General features: G+C 46.3%; 1 long non-coding RNA gene across 2 annotated transcripts; it reads left to right on the top strand.

The window, feature by feature from the left end:
* Window positions 1–377: 377 nt before the first annotated feature.
* Window positions 378–7911, top strand: LOC118907955 (uncharacterized). 2 transcript variants are annotated; one of them, XR_005023046.2, is made up of 4 exons: window positions 378–1753; window positions 1833–1906; window positions 5278–6265; window positions 7615–7911. It is a non-coding gene; the product is annotated as an uncharacterized LOC118907955 (long non-coding RNA). The 2 variants fall into 2 exon arrangements; XR_005023045.2 differs by having other exon boundaries at window positions 5278–7911.
* The last annotated feature ends 5408 nt before the right edge of the window (window positions 7912–13319 follow it).

Here is a 13319-nt window from a genome sequence, read left to right on the forward strand (position 1 = left end):
GCAGGGACACAGGAGCCACGGAGCGGTGAGCTGCTGCGGCTGAGCCTGGGAAAAGGACAGTCTGATTTTGGTCATCTGATGGCTTCTGCTCACTTTCCTAAATAACGGTGCTTGCTAAGAGCACAGTGTCTGGACTGGTCTGCCTTCCGTGCGGTCTTCATCTGCTCTGGCTGGGAATCAGGGCACCAGGCGAGCCTGCTCAGCACTGGCTAGTCTGCGTGGGGCTGCACAGCTAGGACGGCCACACGGTGACACAGAAGCAAGCAGAAAGCACCACTTTGTCTTCTCTTGCAGTGTTAGCGGCACAGAACTTCCTGGCAGTGATGCCCTCCTGTGTGCGTGTGTGTGTGTGCGTGAGTGTGTGTCTGTCTTTATTCATCTACTCAAAAAGCCTAACAGATATCATCCTGGATGTGGTTTTTAATGATTTGGAAAAAAAGGCAGCCCGTGGAGACAGCGATTTGAGACAGCAGCATATTTAGGTTATTTGCAGTTTGAAACACCGTGGTTTGTGAAGCCGAGCCTAAGGGGCAAGTTCGGTAACTGAGAAAGAGATCGTGGATGAAGAAATAAAAATGACGAACGTGGTGGCGGCTCTGAGGAAGGACTGCCAGAGCATCGGTCCATGGATGGCAATTTCGCGAGGCTGAGACTGAATAATTCATAGATTGAAATTACCCTGCTTTCACCTTTCTATTTAAACTGGCATGATCTGAATCTCTAATAAATTTTCAAGATGAAGTGAAACGCCAATTTGAATCTGAAGAGCTTTTAAAACCAGATGCTGCATCCCTGAACCTCCTGGTATATTCCACAATTATCCTGTGAGAACCGCTCTTCATCACGAAGCACCATTACCAGGGAAAATTACTGTGATCACAATAGCAACAACAGGATACCGTCAAAGGATTTCTAATTTACCTAATTTGCTAAGACTGTGTGGGTTTAATGCCCATTGTATGTCGCCGTGCCTGGCACCCGTGGATTTATCTCACACCGGGACAAAAATGAGGCAGCGTGTATAATAAATATCTTGAATCTGAAAGCTTAGCAAAGAACATCCTCTTAGGTTACAACATCTCTTTCATCTGGTTTTATTTTTTTCCAATGCCTATCCCCCAAATGTCTGTTTGGGGGAAGTGGTGAGCCTGTCATGGATTTGGGGTTGATTCTTTGATACAGAAGAGTATGGACTTGTTCATTTACACGCCCTCTTTATTTTAATGTATGTGAGCGTGTCCTCACCGGAAGGACAGATCCTGTTCTGGGAGGGCAGCTTGAACATGTGGCCAAAGTGAAACATGCCTTTCTTTATTTTTTGAAACCCCATCTGCTTTCAGGTCGGAGAGCCTCTCAGGGAATTAAAATCCTGGGGGATGTGTTTAAAAAAACAAAACAAAATATCTCAGCTTGAAAAGCTTGAGAGACACATATAGTAATAACTCTGTGCAGCTTTTATTGAAAGCATGTATGTTCCATCGGGTGATTGACTGAAGCCCTGCCACAGCTTTGGCTGTGCTCACACCTGCTCATTCTCTGGCAATCTGACCCAAAGAGAACTTTTCTGACAGGCTGTGTGACCCATGGCAGGGTGACTATGCCACCCGAGAAAGTGGCATGGCTCGTAAGACCTCACTTCGAACAGACTGCGGTCACCTAACAGGCACAGTGAGTTCTGGAATTCCGCTCTGAGTACATGAAGACGGGCTGTGAGTTCCTGCTAGCCCAGGGATTTAGGCTTTGATGATCTGAGGTGGGGTTTCGGAGGGTCGACAGTCCTTGAGAGGAGGGTGGGTTGAAACTATCCTGTCTGATGTGAGTTTTTGCTCCAGCCCCTTAGCTCTGCCGTTTACCCACGGGTTCTCAGGGCTGTCCTGCTTCCGCACCAGCACCCCCATCAGAGGAGGTAAGTTACATTTCCAGTCATTTGTGTAACTGATTATTTCCTTCCTTGTCTGGCTTTAGTGGGTGTCGTGGTTTATGTTGTACTTCCCACTGACTGTGACTCTCATTACACTAAGGTCAACAAACAACAGTTTTTTTCTTATGGATGAAAATGTGGTATTTTAAAAAGTGATTTAAATATAGTTTTTGTTCCCTTCATCTAAATACATTCAAGGCAGAATGTATTTGATGCTTTTCAAAGGCAGAGGGAAAACAGCTTTACTTAGTAAATAATTTGTTTAAAAATAGTAAGCAATTCACTAGATATCAATTATGTTACCATATTGTTTTCTTTAGATGGCTCACATTTCTCATACCCAACCTACTATTATCTTTTGAGAAAGGGGCTGTTGGTGACAGAGGGCATTTCACGAGCCCACACTGCCTGTATGCCAGTGTTTCCTTTCCATTAAAATACAGTCTTGATATTCTGCTGAGGGTTTTAATTTCTGGCATTTTAAGCCTCTTTAATAGTCAAAGGTTCAGCAAGGTGATCATTGATTGAGCAAACTGGTTTATAGGTCTGATACTTAAATAATGTGAGTATCCTAAAATTACCTAAGCAGAACTGGAAATTGGACTTTTGTTACTATTTTGGGACTCTGCAACTAACTACATTTACTTGATACAGACAGTAAACACGAATCTTACAGTTTTATGATTCAAGTATTTATACTGTATATTCTTGGAGAATGAGGGGTTTATTTCCTTAGGACACAAATGCCACTAATACTATCATGTGTTTGTGCTTGATGATATTGGAATTCATTTGTTTTGCCACCCAAAAAAAGCTACGATTCATCAGACAGAATTGCTACTTAACTTAATCTTGAGCTCCATTATTTCCTTAAAATTCAATTTTCTTTTCAAAGTCTAAGTCATTGAATGTAAATGAGTGTTTTTAAATAAGTACATAAGATACCTTTTAACCTGTTATTGACTTTTTCACTACTTATGGACATATCTCCCTTACGATGCTCTAGATAAGCCTAAAATAGGTGGGAAAGACTAGAGGGATAGCTCCAATTGCAGGTAATTTGAAAAATAATCAACTGTGAAAGTCTACTATTAGGGATCAATTTGAGTGAATTCCAGACATTCATAGCCTAACAATATTGTGTAGCTCCTTTTCTGTGGGGTGGGGGTGAGCAAACAAAAGGTCTGTAAAAAATTATCCCCTCCTTCCTTACACCTAACTCTCAATCACTGCAGGGCGTCTGCTGCAGGTATAAGAAGTGATTTAAAATTTAAACACCCAGAACCACTCACACCGAATCCAGAAAAATACCTCTTCTTTAACATAGGATGTGTTTTTTGTTTTTCTTAATAACTGTAGTCTTTTCTGGACATGAGTGTGTTTTAGATTTCACCAAATTAAGGTCCAACTTAGAACAAACAAAACAAAAAACTCTTCAGGGATATATATTAATCTTTACTTAATATGTGTTAACTAGTTAAAAAATACTATGGTGAATAGATGCATTTCACATATAGTCAAATAGTTGATAATAGATTTCTCTAATTGACATATGCTATAAGAACAGCACAGTATATTTCCCCTTAAGTTCTAAGCATGTAGTAATGAAACATGCCTTTTCCAAGTACCAACACTTGTGCTGTACTAGGCTGCCAAAGAGAAAAAGGCAGATGAGACAAAAGAAACTGGTCAAGATATAAGAAAGCACTCTCATCACTCAGTGGGACTTTAAAAAATGGCTTGAAAATTGTGTGTGCATGTACTATCTTTTCAAAGAGCCTCTTCTCTCTGGTACAATATTTGATTATGAAAATTTGCAAACATACAGAACAGCAGCGGAATTGTGAACACCTGTATACCAACCGCCTAGACTCTATACCTTGCTTGATGACATGTATATCCCACTATCTACCCCTCTGTTCATATCCATCAATTCACCATATTATTTTGAGGCATTTCAAAGATGCAGACATCAGTGTCCTTTACCCCAAGGATACACCTACTGAAGTGTTCGACTAGAATTCAGTGTTTGTTGATGGTCCTTTCCTTTAGGTAAAATCTGTATATGACATAAATAGAATTCTGAAAAACAATGCACTGTTATTTCTTATAAGGTATTAACTGTTTTTTTTGTTTTTTTCTAATGCCATGAGTGGCTGGATGCCAACTCTACTGATCGTAACTTGGGATGTACAGACCCCACATTCATGGGGGAAGGAAATGGGCCCTTTCCCAGCCCTGTTCTCCACTGCCTCCCCGAGCCTTTGTCCACCCGCCCGGAGACGCGGGTAAGTCGGCGCCACCCCGGGGGGAGGAGGTGTCCGGCAGGCACGATTAGCCCCCATTCTCCTCCTGCCCTGGGAGCAGCTCTCCTTTCTCCCCCTGCCGGCCCGCAAAGGCCACTGGTTTGTCTGCTTTGGTTCCTTCTTCTCCACCTCTTCTCTTCCCGTCCCCACTTTTCCCAAACGGCTATCTCTTTTCCACTTTCTCCCAACTCCTACTAAATTTTTTTCTCTGAGCAAGGGAACAGATCTCTTCATTTGTTAAGTCATTTTACTACATGCAATTTCAGAGAAATAGTTACGGGAAGCATAGATAGGGTGTTAAAGAATCACAACTTGAAGATGAGTTTCTTTGGGTCTTAATAAAAATGAGTGGAGGTTGACCTCTCAAGATCAATTCACCGGTTCATCTCTTGGATGAGATTCACTCTCCTAACTGAAGCCTAGACCCAGCTTCTCTAAGACTGGTGCTGGTCTAACTCCCAGAAAGGAAGACATTCTCTGTGCTTCCAAAATCCCGTTTGCAGGCTGCAGCTGCCAGCCAGTAGCTCTCATCCACAGCACTTCATTCAGCAGTGGTGCCAGGCCTGCTTTTTGAGTTATGGTCTTGGCCCTGGCCCGCGGCAAGGGAGATTCTCAAAGCTTTCTTCCCAGGCCTTGCCCATCCACACAGAGAGGTGACCCCTCGGTGACTCCCCCCGCGGGCTCGCATTTCCCCATCCAGTTCAGCTTGCTGAGGCGTTCATTAGCTATGGAAGCCACCATCAGTTAAGGCTGGGTCTATCTGTGGCTGGAATTCTACCGATTTGCCTATTTTCATAAAGTATCAATTGGTTGTAACAGACTGGTTAAGAGGCTCCGTAGCAAAACAAACCTGGTTTATAGTCTCTTTTGCCACTTAACTAGCAACCTTACTCTAGGCCAAGTCACTGAACCATTTCAGGCTTCACTTCTTCCAAAGGCTGCTATCAGTATTAAATTACATTATTTAATACATAATTATGTATCTATAAACTTCACATATAACATATATAAACTGCATGCTATTTTATCAGCTATATGTAATATATTCAGCACAGTGCCTGGCCCTGTGTGGTGTTTGCCGTCATCCTGTCAGCACCCGGGGCTGGAGTCCTTGAACTCAGCTGGACCTCCACCAAGGGGCCGTCTGACAGATCCCAGCAGACCGCCCTCTCCTCCTACGTCCACACGTGCTAATCCTGACGGCCCTCCCAGTACAGCGCCCCCTCCTAAGGTCTAAAGGTCCCCAGTACGAGCAGATCTCAGTGATGGCTGTTCCCTCCTAGGGGAGGTGCCAGGTCCCCTCAGGCGTCCCCCTGGAGATGACCCTTGTTTTCCTTCGGAAATCTGTATTACAAAATCAAGTCATGGAATAGTTACAAGAATAACTAAAATTTAATTAAAAAAAGATGGGGAGGCAGAGGGCCTTTTCCTCATGGAGGTCAAAGGCAGCATTGTGGAATATTCGTTTTCTAGCTCATCTCCTCCTGATCCTGTCTGTCCCACAGAACACAGCAGATGCCTGCAGATCTACCAGGGAAATAAAACCCTCACTGGGGAGGAAGGGCCGCCCTGGGCCTCAGTCTGGAGAGCCGTGCGTCACAGGATCCTGCTCTGCCCTCCGCTGTCATTCCCTGCCCCGCCCTCGGCACAGGGCAAGACGTAGCCAGTCGAGGGGATGTATACACCCAGAGTCTGCTTTCCTTGCTTCTTGAACGTGCGTAGGGTATTGGGACCCTGCAGTTCTGAATTCCAGCACAAACATCCCTGAACCTCAAGAGCCATGTGGCCAAGGCTGAACGGTGCGGTCCGGTGCGCGGGGCGGTCCGGAGCGCAGCGTGGTCCAGTGCGCGGTGTGGTGCGCGGGGCATCCGGTGCATGCTCCCAGCCCTGGGAGGGGACGGGGCAGGCCATCAGGGAGCGATCGCAGACGGATCACTGGGGACCCACAGTGAGGAGGAAGGCAGGCTTCCGGAGAGCACCTGCAGGGCAGCAAGCATCCTCGATTCAACTCTGGTCTCAGGAAGGCTTACTCGTCCAGGTAAGAGAGTAGAGTTTATCTTATTTAGCAACGTGCTGGCCTGACTTGTACCTCTGAGAGGTCTGGCACTGTGGTGGTGGGGGTATCCATTTGTGCTCTGGGCCCGAGCTCTGCAGGTGTTGGGTCCGGCCCAGCCCGAGTGGGCTTTCCCAGCGAGGTCTCCGTTCTCCGAGAAAGTGACTGGTTGGTGGTAATCGTATTAGTGGAGAAATAAATCTTTACTGTCAGTTACAAAGGGAGGAAGGCCACTATAGTCTAAAATTAGGAAGCCCATTCTTCTGTTGAAGTTTTTAATCCAAAAACATTTTTTAAATAAGCAAATGATAAAAGTATGAAAGTTCAGTTTTGTGTTTACTATGTTCTAGCAAGTGAAAATAGTTCTATCTACCTCTGTCCTGTTCCTGGCACATCAGAGAGGTGTGCCGGGGTGTGTGCCTGGCCGAGCCGGGGCGCCGGCGGCCTGCGGGAGCAGTCAGGTGTCACTCGGAGTTCCCGCGGCTCAGGATGTGGGTCCGAAGCGGCCACTTGATGCAGCCACCCAAAGTCACCACCTCTCTTTCACTGCACTGAATTCAATAATCAGTACTGAATGGGTGATTTTAGAAAGGTTAAGAAATTAGTACACCATGGAGGGAGAGTCATTGTTTCATAAAATAAAGCCTGGAATAAACGTGACCATTTTCTCAACTGAATTTCCTAAGAAAATTCAGGGACCAAAAAAAAAAGAGACTTGGGGAGTGTGGAGACAGATGTGTCTGGGACTGAGCATGGGTTCAGCTCGCAGTAAATGACAAGACCTGTGGACGGCGTTCAGGCCCCACAACAAACCCCAGGGCGGATACCGAGCCTGGAGCCACACAGCTGGGCTTGGACTCCTCATTCTGCCGCTCACCATCTGTGTGGTCTCCGGTGACTGTTAACCCCTCTTTGGGTGTCGGTCTCCTCATACGTAAGGTAGGAACAATAGTGCCCTCCTCATAGGTTAGGAATAAGGATTAGCTTAGTATTTGCAAGACACTTAGGAGAATGTCCAGCACGTAGTAGGTGCTGTGGAAGCCTTACAGAGAGGTTATTGACTTGTTCCCCAACCACAAAGTGAATTAATAAAACATCCACCACCCAACACGGATATTCAAACATCAGGCATATTTCTGAAAATTACACATTGCCCAAGAGCTGATTTTGGCCAAAATAAAAATATAAAATTTGCATCAATTACATCTCTAAAGGAGAAACAAAAGGATCTTAAAAAAAAAAAATCCTACCGGTATAGTTACCCTGGTATCGTAAGTTTTTGTCCTGCCTCTTCTGCATTTTGTATTTTGCTTCCCTTTGTCACTCTATTCCAGTTGGCCTGTACTCCTAACCAGGGAGTCTATCAGGGGAGCCCAGCACTCCAGGGAGAGGCCAGTGCCACCCACATACCACCATCCCCTTCCGTGAGCATCGTTCCCAAAGCACATACTGGATGAAAGAAATGGGGAAAAAGCAGAGGCATAAAAAGGAAAATGAACCTCAACCACAATTCTGCCTCTCTTGACACTGACTGTGTACGATACAATCATGCATATATGTAAATAAATCCCAAAACTTGGATTGCTTTGTAACCTACCATTTATGAGTATATCAAGAGTACATTTCCAAACCACTAAGATAGTTTTTAAAAACAGAGCCTTTTAATTGCCGTATGTTTTCCTAAGATACAATGCCTTTAATGGGACATTTAAGTTTTTCCAGGTTTTCACTGTATAGATGTAATTGGACGACATTAAAAGTTTAATGTAGCAGAATATATTGAGAATAAACTGGGTCTGTTTTCTAGGCTGTAAGTTCATTATAAAACAACAGAAGTCTTTCTTCCCTTCTTTCACAGACTCCCAGAGAGCTTTGAGCTGTGGCCATCCGCACTCCCCTCAGTCCCAGAAAAAGTCAACAGCCCTTGTTCTCCAAAGTGGGTGCTCGGGGAGGAGTCAGCTGGGGGTTCAGTAAACCCGAAGGCCTCGGTAGGAAGAGCTGGAGGCTTTGAGCTTCTAGAGTCAAAAGGGAAAAGGGCCAGACCAGAAGCAGAAGGGCAGAATATTCCAGACTGGGAACGGAGGGGTGTATTCCCCAGGGAGGGAAGGAGTCCTCAGGAGTGTGGCGATGGCAGGAAGCTGCTGGGGGCACCCTGGAGGGGGCAAAGCCTTGGGTGAGGGACTGAGGATGCCCGGGGGCTGCTCTGCATTCCCGCGGCCCGAAGCACTGTGATGTCGTCAGCAGCGGGGCCGGCCTTGGCAGCAGGTGCTGAAGCCCAGAGAGTCAAACGCCTACGAACCCCCTCCCTTAAATTCCGGTACTGCTTAAGCCCAAGGATTCTCCACAGCCCCAGAGATGCGGGAGGAACGCTGGAGCTCAGCCTGCGCGCTCACCAGCCCTGGCCGGTGGTGACAAGCCAGAGTCAATCTGTTTAGAAAGATTATATGTGGCCAGGTAGCAGGTGGACTGCATGTCTGTTACCAAGGTAACGGCGTTCTTGTATGCATGACTTAGTATGCCTGGTTATCTGCTTAGGATAAGTTCCTGGAAGTGAACTACTGAAAGAGTGAGCCCCAACAGGTCAAGGCTCTTCTTCTGTCATCTCTTATTATAAGTTTCCATATTTTTGAAGTTCCTTGGTTCTTCTGTTTATCCTCCACAAAAGACTATTAGGGACAGGAGGAGAAGCCAGGGAGCCAAGCTAACTGGTCATGGGTGTAAATTTCCATTTACGATCTGCCCTATCCCAGGAGACTTCAGGTACTGGATCACTTTACTGGTCAACCTGGGAGATAGTTAATCATTAAGTATTTCAGCAAACAACATAAATCTCCACAGGAGAAAGTGACATATTCTTTATCAGTTATTCAGGCAGTCAAGAAATTACCTAAAAGACTGGAAACAGATGCTAGAAAATCTGAACGGGTCCATCAGCCCCTGCTTTCAGTCTCCCGGTGCATCCTCCATAGCCTCAGGCTCCCTGGCAAAGCTGCTCTGCCCTTGGGCAAGTTATTTAACTTCTCTGAGCTTCAGTTTCCTCTTCTACAAGCAAGGATGGTTGGGGGATTAAGGGTTAATACACATGAGGTACTAGAAAGTCCCTGGCACCTTGCGAGCACTGTGTGAATATCATTGTGACAAGCGTGCGGCAGCCAGCCACTGCAGGCGTCCTTCTCTGTCCCCAGCCTGCGGCCCAGCTCTGTGGACACCCATGCCGTGCCCCACTCGTGGTTTTCTTGTCTGTGCACCTGCTGCTTTACCGCTGGAATGACCTTCACCCCCTTCTTTTCCTAAGGGGACTCTCTTTCCCTCCTTCAAGACCCAGCTCCTGGGTGATGCCGCAAAGCCCTTCAGTTTGAGCTGGGTGCCCGACGTTTGTTCCTTCAGGAGACTGAGCAGAGTCTATTCTGTCGTTTACACAGCTATGCTGCACCCCCAGGTGAGCTCCCTGAGGTCAGGGCCCATGCTGCATTTGTTGTTCGACCTCCAGGGCCCAGCCCACTGTGGCCCACCACAGATACTCAATAATCACTTGCTAAATGACCGCACTGGTCAGCAGATCACTGGGGGAAGAAGAGGACTGTTTATATTTACACAGTGTATTCAAGCATTCTCACCACCATCTCACTGGACTTATCCGAACACACAAGCAGGGACACTTCCTGCTTTCACAGGTGTGGAAACAGGCCCCGGGAGGCGGCAGGCCTTGCCCTGGATGCTGGAGCACCAAGGAAGGCCCCGCCCTGCCCACTCCCCTCCTGGTGGTGCTTTGTGGCATTACATGGCTCCACCTTTCTCAGGCAGACTGTAGACAGCACGGTGTGTGCTGCTGACTAAGGCTGATCCCACCAAGCAGGTGTTACAAGCGTCAGCATGTAACCTGGAGACGAATGAGCACGCGGGTGGAAGTGGGGAGCAGGCGGCGAGGGAAGGCGCACTGGGGACCAGGGTCCTGGAGGTGGTCTTTGGGGAGCTGAGGGGGGATCCAGCTCTGTGCCTGGCCACTGGGTTTGGGAAGGGGATTGAGAACTGGCGCCACCACTTCTACAGAGGGCTGCTGGCCAGCCAGAATCACTCTGGGCCTCACTCCTCCCTGCCAACCTCTTCCGGCCTCAGGACATTTCAAAACCTGCCTCTGATCATCACCCATGGAAGGATCCAGCCTCCACCAATCCTCGTGGTGGAAACTGGCTGCCCACCCTCCCCTTTCCTGTGTGGCCTTTCCACTCAGAACTGGCGACCAAGTCCCAGTAGACAGCTGTCTCTGCTAAACCATCAGACTTGGTTTTCAGAAGGCTGGTGAGGCAAGAAGGTTTGACTTCCACCCAGTGTGTTCACGCTCAGAAAGACTGAATGATTCTCAGGGCCTTTCACACCCAGATGCAAGAAGGTGGCTATGACAGAAAACGCTTCATTTCATTATCCCTCCTTGGAGTCCTGTAACTAGATGGTATTTATTAGAAATTTTGTTGAGTTGAGCTTAAGTGTTGTTTCATGCTGCCTTTAATCTTCCATACCTTCTGCTTTAAGAGCTAGAAGAACAGTCATTCTTTGTATATTATGTTCCTGTTTTCAAACCATTCTCACATAGACCATCTCATTTGCATCTCACAACCCTGAGCTTGGAACGTACTGCATTTAAACAACGTAAAGTCATCCCGATGGTGAGCAGGCAGACCAGAGACTCAGGGGCTCCTGACTGAGGGTCCGGGTCTCCTTCCCTCACCCCTCTGCGCATAACCCTGGGGAGACCCAGCTCACTCCCAGCCCAGGCCAGCCTGCAGAGGCAACTGGCGGAAGCGTGCGTTAGCGTTCCTCAGAACCGAAGGCTGCAAATGTCCCACTTGGGAGCTGAGCGGTTCGGGAATGAAAGGACTGAGTGGGTTTTTATATACTAAGTTCAAAAAAGGGAGCGTCCTCCTTTTCATTCTCATCCACGAGCTTTAGCTGTTTAGGGAGAGTCACTATAAGTGCTCATGAATTGTAGTCTCAAAAAAGATCTTGTGCATTTATAATGATGGGCCTTTACGATAAGACCCGTGGAGAGCAGGAAGGCAGCGAGATACCGGCGAGAAGCACAGACTCTGCGGTGAGACAGGCCTGGCTTTCAACCTAGCCTTGCTGTGGACCAGCTGTGTGACACTTGAGAAGTTGTTTCTTATCTCTGGGCCTTAGCTTCTTAATTTGTGCAATGTAGATAATAATCACCTTGTAATGCTGTGCAAGTCTGCAATGGCATTACCTCCAGCACTTGGCACACCAGCTGGTAAGTAGGTGCTCAACAGAAATCTGCCGAGTAGATGAAATAAATTTGAGATGACTTTGGTGCACCTCACACAAGCCTAGTATGTGGTGAAAACAAGAGGTTTCAGCTGCCAAAACTCTACAGGAGCACAAGAGCTAGTACATTTCCCTAAACTAGTAGTATAATAAAAATAAATGTGTATGAAAGAGATGATTTGTTTGATTATTGTGGAACTAACCCCAATCCTGGCTCTGCTCATATAAAAGACTAGAGGGGAAGAAAGTATCTTTTAGATCATCTTTAAACATTTAAGAAAAGGGATCTTAGTGAAATAAGCCAGATGGAGAAAGACAAGTACCAAATGATTTCACTCATCTGTGGAGTATAAGAACAAAGTAAAAACTGAAGGAACAAAACAGCAGCAGACTCACAGAACCCAAGAATGGACTAACAGTTGCCAAAGGGAAAGGGACTGGGGAGGATGGGTGGGAAGGAGGGAGAAGGGGAATAAGGGGCATTATGATTAGTGCACATAATGTAGGGGGGGGCACGGAGAAGGCAGTATAGCACAGAGAAGACAAGTAGTGACTCTATAGCATCTTACTATGCTGATGGACAGTGACTGTAATGGGGTGTGTGGTGGGGACTTGATAATGGGGGGAGTCTAGTAACCACATGTTGCTCATGTAATTGTATATTAAAGATACCAAAATAAAAAATAAAATAAATAAAAGGGATCTGACCCCAGGCTCCCTCATGCTTTCTAGCTGACAAGTACAGGCCAGCCAGAATCTTTGGTGGATGTGTGAAGTTCAGGCCACTGCACACCAAAATTGCACCATGTTTGCAAGTCTGTGTAAGTTCACAATGGGGCATTGTCTCCTGTGCTGCAGGGCAGAAAGGATTGTCTGGAAAAGGTTAGCTACTGCCATTAGGGAACCTGGTGTAGCCAAGACTACAGTGTAATTTGAAGCAGAAATAAACCATGGGCTCGAAGCACATTTGCCAAGTGATTTACACATGTGTTTACTTAAAAAGCAAGCAGAACACATAATCTTGTATAGTATTATTTGCAGGGAAGCTCTGTGACTCTACTGTAAAATGCTCACATTCAAGTAATTGCTTCACATCACCTAATAGGATCTTGGATCAACTTTTGGCTCTATGCAAAATGCATTTGGGTAAACTAAACAAATCTTGATGTTCTCATCGTTTCCTTATACCTCATCTATCTGGTTCTTGTTTTTTTTCTTACATACCTGACACCCGTTTTGCATAAGAGGAACAGCATTAGCCTTTGAAGCTCTGAAAGCAAAGCACAGCTGGAAATCTTCCAATGATTAGTTGGAGGGAGAGAAGCCCAGAGGGGGAAGGGGCACATTTCTGGTATTTCATGGGGCTTGGAGAGCCCAGGAATGTTCACTTGGAAATCGTGAGTCAAATAATTATAGACCTAATGAAGTCAGGCAACTGAATGCCTCTGTCCTCTAAGACACATTGTGAATATTTCTCAACTTGAAGATCTTCAAGGTTAGAGGCATCACTGTCTGCCTGAGTAACCTGAACAGAGGATTAAAAAACTTTTCCCTATATCCAGCTGAAGCTTGTCTTTTAAATAGTAAATAGAAACCAACTGATGAGTGTTCTTAGGGAAGACTAATAGACTGGTAGACCAGATGCCCATTCCTAATCACCATTTCCCTTCTTGTTCCTACTGCAGAAGCTGGGAAGGCCACCCACTCACGTCCCCAGCTTCCCCTGCAGAGAGAGCGATGGTGCGAAGGTTCCGGCTGA

This window comes from Manis pentadactyla, chromosome 16, assembly GCF_030020395.1.
Source record: "Manis pentadactyla isolate mManPen7 chromosome 16, mManPen7.hap1, whole genome shotgun sequence".
Classification (NCBI taxonomy): domain Eukaryota; kingdom Metazoa; phylum Chordata; class Mammalia; order Pholidota; family Manidae; genus Manis; species Manis pentadactyla.